Source organism: Nothobranchius furzeri, unplaced genomic scaffold (genome assembly GCF_043380555.1).
Source record: "Nothobranchius furzeri strain GRZ-AD unplaced genomic scaffold, NfurGRZ-RIMD1 Scf174, whole genome shotgun sequence".
NCBI classification, from domain to species: domain Eukaryota; kingdom Metazoa; phylum Chordata; class Actinopteri; order Cyprinodontiformes; family Nothobranchiidae; genus Nothobranchius; species Nothobranchius furzeri.
The window spans coordinates 15,001-22,500 of NW_027223190.1; positions in this window are offsets into that span (position 1 = coordinate 15,001).

Sequence of the window (7,500 nt, forward strand, 5' to 3'; positions counted from 1 at the left end):
GGTGGAGGAGCAGCAGCCAGCCTCCAGCAGCTGCTGGCGGGGTGCAGGAGCAGCAGCCAGCCTCCAGCAGCTGGTGGCGGGGTGGAGGAGCAGAAGCCAGCCTCCAGCAGCTGATGGCGGGGTGCAGGAGCAGAAGCCAGCCTCCAGCTGGTGATGGCGGGGTGAAGGAGCTGCAGCCAGCCTCCAGCAGCCAGCCTCCAGCTGGTGATGGCGGGGCGGAGGAGCAGGCAGCCTCCATCAGCTGATGGCGGGGTGTAGGAGCAGCAGCCAGCCTCCAGCTGGTGATGGCGGGGAGGAGGAGCAGCAGCAGCCAGCCTCCAGCAGCCAGCCAGCCTCCAGCAGCTGATGGCGGTGTGTGGGAGCAGCAGCCAGCCTCCAGCGGCCAGCCAGCCTCCAGCAGCTGATGGCGGGGTGGAGGAGCTGCAGCCAGCGTCCATCAGCTGATGGCGGGGTGGAAGAGCAGCAGGCAGCCTCCAGCTGGTGATGGCGGGGTGGAGGAGCTGCAGCCAGCGTCCAGCAGCTGATGGCGGGGTGCAGGAGCAGCAGCCAGCCTCCAGCAGCTGATGGCGGGGTGGAGGAGCTGCAGCCAGCCTCCAGCAGCCAGCCTCCAGCTAGTGATGGCGGGGTGGAGAAGCAGGCAGCCTCCGTCAGCTGATGGCGGGGTGGAGGAGCAGAAGCCAGCCTCCAGCAGCTGATGGCGGGGTGCAGGAGCTGCAGCCAGCGTCCAGCAGCTGATGGTGGGGTGGAGGAGCTGCAGCCAGCCTCCAGCAGCCAGCCTCCAGCTAGTGATGGCGGGGTGGAGAAGCAGGCAGCCTCCGTCAGCTGATGGCGGGGTGGAGGAGCAGAAGCCAGCCTCCAGCAGCTGATGGCGGGGTGCAGGAGCTGCAGCCAGCGTCCAGCAGCTGATGGTGGGGTGGAGGAGCTGCAGCCAGCGTCCAGCAGCTGATGGTGGGGTGGAGGAGCTGCAGCCAGCCTCCAGCAGCCAGCCTCCAGCAGCTGATGGCGGGGTGCAGGAGCAGCAGCCAGCCTCCAGCAGCTGATGGCGGGGTGCAGGAGCAGCAGGCAGCCTCCAGCAGCTGATGGCGGGGTGGAGGAGCAGAAGCCAGCCTCCAGCAGCTGATGGCGGGGTGCAGGAGCTGCAGCCAGCGTCCAGCAGCTGATGGTGGGGTGGAGGAGCTGCAGCCAGCGTCCAGCAGCTGATGGTTGGGTGGAGGAGCAGCAGCCAGCCTCCAGCAGCCAGCCTCCAGCTAGTGATGGCGGGGTGGAGAAGCAGGCAGCCTCCATCAGCTGATGGCGGGGTGGAGGAGCAGAAGCCAGCCTCCAGCTGGTGATGGCGGGGTGCAGGAGCTGCAGGCAGCCTCCAGCAGCTGATGGCGGGGTGCAGGAGCTGCAGGCAGCCTCCAGCAGCTGATGGCGGGGTGGAGGAGCTGCAGCCAGCGTCCAGCAGCTGATGGTGGGGTGGAGGAGCTGCAGCCAGCGTCCAGCAGCTGATGGTTGGGTGGAGGAGCAGCAGCCAGCCTCCAGCAGCTGATGGCGGGGTGCAGGAGCAGAAGCCAGCCTCCAGCAGCTGATGGCGGGGTGGAGGAGCTGCTGCCAGCCTCCAGCAGCCAGCCTCCAGCTAGTGATGGCGGGGTGGAGAAGCAGGCAGCCTCCATCAGCTGATGGCGGGGTGGAGGAGCAGAAGCCAGCCTCCAGCTGGTGATGGCGGGGTGCAGGAGCTGCAGGCAGCCTCCAGCAGCTGATGGCGGGGTGGAGGAGCTGCAGCCAGCCTCCAGCAGCCAGCCTCCAGCTAGTGATGGCGGGGTGGAGAAGCAGGCAGCCTCCATCAGCTGATGGCGGGGTGGAGGAGCAGAAGCCAGCCTCCAGCAGCTGATGGCGGGGTGCAGGAGGTGCAGGCAGCCTCCAGCAGCTGATGGCGGGGTGCAGGAGCAGCAGGCAGCCTCCAGCAGCTGATGGCGGGGTGCAGGAGCTGCAACCAGCCTCCAGCTGGTGATGGCGGGGTGGAGGAGCTGCAGCCAGCCTCCAGCAGCCAGCCCCCAGCAGCTGATGGCGGGGTGGAGGAGCAGAAGCCAGCCTCCAGCAGCTGATGGTGGGGTGCAGGAGCTGCAGCCAGCCTCCAGCAGCCAGCCTCCAGCTGGTGATGGCGGGGTGGAGGAGCAGCAGCAGACAGCCTCCAGCAGCCAGCCAGCCTCCAGGAGCTGATGGCGGTGTGTGGGAGCAGCAGCCAGCCTCCAGCGTTCAGCCAGCATCCATCAGCTGATGGCGGTGTGAAGGAGCTGCAGCCAGCCTCCAGCAGGTCATGGTGGGGTGGAGGAGCAGCAGCCAGCCTCCAGCAGCTGATGGCGGGTTGCAGGAGCTGCAGCCAGCCTCCAGCAAATGATGGCGGGGTGCAGGAGCTGCAGGCAGCCTCCAGCAGCTGATGGCGGGGTGCAGGAGCAGCAGGCAGCCTCCAGCTGCTGATGACGGGGTGCAGGAGCTGCAACCAGCCTCCAGCTGGTGATGGTGGGGTGGAGGAGCTGCAGCCAGCCTCGAACAGCTGATGGCAGGGTGCAGGAGCAGCAGCCAGCCTCCAGCAGCTGATGGCGGGGCGCAGGAGCTGCAGGCAGCCTCCAGCAGCTGATGGCGGGGTGCAGGAGCAGCAGCCAGCCTCCAGCTGGTGATGGCGGGGTGAAGGAGCTGCAGCCAGCCACCAGCAGCTGATGGCGGGGTGAAGGAGCTGCAGCCAGCCACCAGCAGCTGATGGCGGGGTGGAGGAGCTGCAGCCAGCGTCCAGCAGCTGATGGTTGGGTGGTGGAGGAGCAGCAGCCAGCCTCCAGCAGCTGATGGCGGGGTGCAGGAGCAGCAGCCAGCGTCCAGCAGCTGATGGTTGGGTGGAGGAGCAGCAGCCAGCCTCCAGCAGCTGCTGGCGGGGTGCAGGAGCAGCAGCCAGCCTCCAGCAGCTGATGGCGGGGTGCAGGAGCTGCAGGCAGCCTCCAGCAGCTGATGGCGGTGTGCAGGAGCTGCAGCCAGCCTCCAGCAGCTGATGGCGGGGTGCAGGGGCTGCAGGCAGCCTCCAGCAGCTGATGGCGGGGTGCAGGAGCTGCAACCAGCCTCCAGCTGGTGATGGCGGGGTGGAGGAGCAGCAGCCAGCCTCCAGCAGCCAGCCTCCAGCTGCTGATGGCGGGGTGGAGGAACAGAAGCCTCCAGCAGCTGATGGCAGGGTGCAGGAGCAGCAGCCAGCCTCCAGCTGGTGATGGCGGGGTGGAGGAGCTGAAACCTGGGTCGGACCTGGTCTGCAGCAGGGCCCATTACCACTCAGAAGCTGATGGCAGTGTGTGTTTAGGTCCCTGCGGGGTGGATGAGCTGAAACCTGGGTCAGACTTGGTGTGCAGCAGGGCTCAGCACCCTCCAGAAGCCGATGACAGTGTGTCTTTAACTCCCTGCCTGGTGGGAGAGCTGAAAGCTGGGTCGGACCTGGTCTTTAGCAGAGCTCAGCAGCCTCCAGAAGCTGATGGCAGTGTGTGTTTCATCCCCTGCGGGGTGGGAGAGCTGAAACGTGGGTCGGACCTGGTCTGCAGCAGGGCCCATCACCATCCAGAAGCTGACGGCGGTGTGTGTTTAAGTCCCTGCGGGGTGGGAGAGCCATAACCTGGGTCGGACCTGGTCTGCAGCAGAGCTCAGCAGCCTCCAGAACCTGATGGCAGTGTGTCTTTAATCCACTGCGGGGTGCAGGAGCTGAAACCTGGGTCGGACCTGGTCTGCAGCAGGGCTCAGCAGCCAGCAGAAGGTGACGGCAGTGTGTGTTTAGTTCCCTGCGGGGTGCAGGAGCTGAAACCTGGGTCGGACCTGGTCTGCAGCAGAGCTCAGCAGCCAGCAGAAGGTGATGGCAGTGTGTGTTTAAGTCCCTGCCTGGTGGGAGAGCTGAAACCTGGGTCGGACCTGGTCTATAGAAGAGCTCAGCAGCCTCCAGAAGCTGATGGCAGTGTGTGTGTTTTGGTCCCTGCGGGGTGCAGGAGCAGGAACCCGGGTCGGACCTGGTCTATAGCGGAGCTCAGCAGCCTCCAGCAGCTGATGGCAGTGTGTGTTTAATTCCCTGCCTGGTGGGAGAGCTGTAACCCGGGTCGGACTTGGTCTGCAGCAGGGCCCATCACCATCCAGAAGCTGATGGCAGTGTGTCTTTAATTCCCTGCGGGGTGGAGGAGCAGAAACCTGGGTCGGACCTGGTCTATAGCAGAGCTCAGCAGCCTCCAGAAGCTGATGGCAGTGTGTGTTCAAGTCCCTGCGGGGTGGGAGAGCTGAAACCTGGGTCGGACCTGGTCTATAGAAGAGCTCAGCAGCCTCCAGCAGCTGATGGCAGTGTGTGTTTAAGTCCCTGCGGGGTGGGAGAGCTATATCCCGGGTCGGACCTGGTCTATAGCAGAGCTCAGCAGCCTCCAGCAGCTGATGGCAGTGTGTGTTTAAGTCCCTGCGGGGTGGGAGAGCTGAAACCTCGGTCGGACCTGGTCTATGGCAGAGCTCAGCAGCCTCCAGAAGCTGATGGCAGCGTGCCTCTAAGTCCCTGCCTGGTGGGAGAGCTGAAACCTGGGTCGGACATGGTCTGCAGCAGGGCTCGGCAGCCTCCAGCAGCTGATGGCAGTGTGTCTTTAAGTCCCTGCCTGGTGGGAGAGCTGAAACCTGGGTCGGACCTGGTCTATAGCAGAGCTCAGCAGCCTCCAGCAGCTGATGGCAGTGTGTGTTTAAGTCCCTGCCTGGTGTGAGAGCTGAAACCTGGGTCGGACCTGGTCTATAGAAGAGCTCAGCAGCCTCCAGCAGCTGATGGCAGTGTGTCTTTAAGTCACTGCCTGGTGGGAGAGCTGAAACCTGGGTCGGACCTGGTCTATAGTAGAGCTCAGCAGCCTCCAGCAGCTGATTGCAGTGTGTGTTTAAGTCCCTGCCTGGTGGGAGAGCTGATATCCGGGTCGGACCTGGTCCACAGCAGGGCCCATCACCCTCCAGAAGCTGGTGGCAGTGTGTGTTTAAGTCCCTGCGGGGTGCAGGAGCAGAAACCTGGGTGGGACCTGGTCTGCAGCAGAGCTCGGCAGCCTCCAGCAGCTGATGGCAGTGAGTGTTTAAGTCCCTGCGGGGTGGGAGAGCTATATCCCGGGTCAGACCTGGTCTAAAGCAGGGCCCATCACCCTCCAGAAGCTGGTGGCAGTGTGTGTTTAAGTCCCTGCGGGGTGGAGGAGCAGAAACCTGGGTCGGACCCGGTCTACAGCAGAGCTCAGCAGCCCCCAGAAGCTGATGGCAGTGTGTGTGTGTGTGTGTGTGTTTAAGTCTCTGCCTGGTTGGAGAGCCGATACCTGGGTCGGACCTGGTCTGCAGCAGGGCTCAGCAGCCTCCAGAAGCTGATGGCAGTGTGTCTTTCATTCCCTGCGGGGTGCAGGAGCAGAAACCTGGGTCGGACCTGGTCTATAGCGGAGCTCAGCAGCCTCCAGCAGCTGATGGCAGTGTGTGTGTTAAAGACCCTGCGGGGTGGGAGAGCTGAAACCTGGGTCGGACCTGGTCTGCAGCAGGGCTCAGCAGCCCCCAGAAGCTGATGGCTGTGTGTGTTTAAGTCCCTGCGGGGTGGGAGAGCTGAAACCTGGGTCGGACCTGGCCCGCAGCAGGGCCCATCACCCTCCAGAAGCTGATGGCGGTGTGGGTTTAAGTCCCTGCGGGGTTGAGGAGCTGAAACCTGGGTCGGACCTGGTCTGCAGCAGGGCCCATCACCATCCAGAAGCTGATGGCTGTGTGTGTTTAAGTCCCAGGGGGGTGGGAGAGCCATAACCTGGGTCGGACCTGGTCTGCAGCAGGGCTCAGCAGCCTCCAGTTGCAGATGGCAGTGTGTGTTTAGTTCCCTGCGGGGTGCAGGAGCTGAAACCTGGGTCGGACCTGGTCTATAGCAGAGCTCAGCAGCCTCCAGAAGCTGATGGCAGTGTGTCTTCAATTCCCTGCGGGGTGCAGGAGCTGATACCTGGGTCGGACCTGGTCTGCAGCAGGGCCCATCACCATCCAGACGCTGATGGCAGTGTGTGTTTAAGTCCTAGTGGGCTGCAGGAGCTGAAACCTGGGTCGGACCTGCTCTATAGTAGAGCTCAGCAGCCTCCAGAAGCTGATGGCAGTGTGTCTTTAAGTCCCTGCGGGGTGGGATAGCTGAAACCTGGGTCGGACCTGGTCTGCAGCAGGGCCCATCACCATCCAGACGCTGATGGCAGTGTGTGTTTAAGTCCTAGTGGGCTGCAGGAGCTGAAACCTGGGTCGGACCTGCTCTATAGTAGAGCTCAGCAGCCTCCAGAAGCTGATGGCAGTGTGTCTTTAAGTCCCTGCGGGGTGGGATAGCTGAAACCTGGGTCGGACCTGGTCTGCAGCAGGGCCCATCACCCTCCAGAAGCTGTTGGCAGTGTGTCTTCCATTCCTAGTGGGGCAGGGGAGCAAAGACCTGGGCAGAGGAGCGCCTGTCTGCATCCGATCCGGCCCCTCAGCAGCCCGCCGTGAGCCTTAGAGAACCCCCCCCCCCCCCAGCGGGCTCCAGGAACCGGGCCCTGCGTCGGACCCAGCTCAGTAAGGCCCTCCCTCGGGCCCTGCAGCAGGTGGCCCCGTCTATGCAGTCGAAAACCCCGCGAAAATCGGTGTAGAAACGCCCGAGAGGCGTGGTGCGGTTCCCCCGGCCGGTACCGGGTCCGGACCGGTCCGGAAGTCCACCCAGAACACTGCCTGGGGCTTCTGGGCGGCTCCCCAGGCGCAGGCAGTCGAAAACCGCGTGAAAATCGGTTCAGAATTGACAAAACGGCGACCTCGTCGCTCCAAAAACTAAGTCCAAACTAAGCCTTTCGCTTATCGCTTAACGCTTAAGGCGGTCGGCCTTATGGCCAGTAAATGAAAAGTGCCTGCGCCCCTGGAGGTTTTGGAAGGTGCGAGCGATGACCATGCTCGGGTTAGTAGGTGAGGCCATCGGAAAACCAGCGTGAGTTGGCGGGTTTGGGTGGCAATCTATTCCAGGCAGAGTCGACTATCTCTGGGCATCAATTTTGGGATTTTTCCGGCTCTGGTTCTGGGAGAAACGCAGGGGCAAAGTGCACGAGCCGCGGCCGATTTTGGTGGCCTGTCCCTGGGCACAAAGTCTGAGGAGTGTGGGCCTGGTTCTCCGAAAAATACCAGTCTGCTGGAGCTCACTCCCATGGCTCCAGGGGGCACGGCACACCCCCCGGTAGCCGACCAAAGTGCTCTACTCGGGCCAGACTCGGACCCACGACCCGGGGTGAGAACCACAACTACTGGTCATCCTTTTGACCTCCAGGGGGCGCGGCAGAGCCTCCCCAGTCCGACGCAAGTGCCCCACTTGGGCCATACTCAGACCCACGGCCCGGGGCGAGAACCACAACTACTGGTCATCCTTTAGACCTCCAGGGGGCCCGGCACAGCCTCCCTAGACCGACACAAGTGCTCCACTTGGGCTGTACTCTGACCCAAGTCCCGGTGCGAGAACCACAACTACTGGTCATC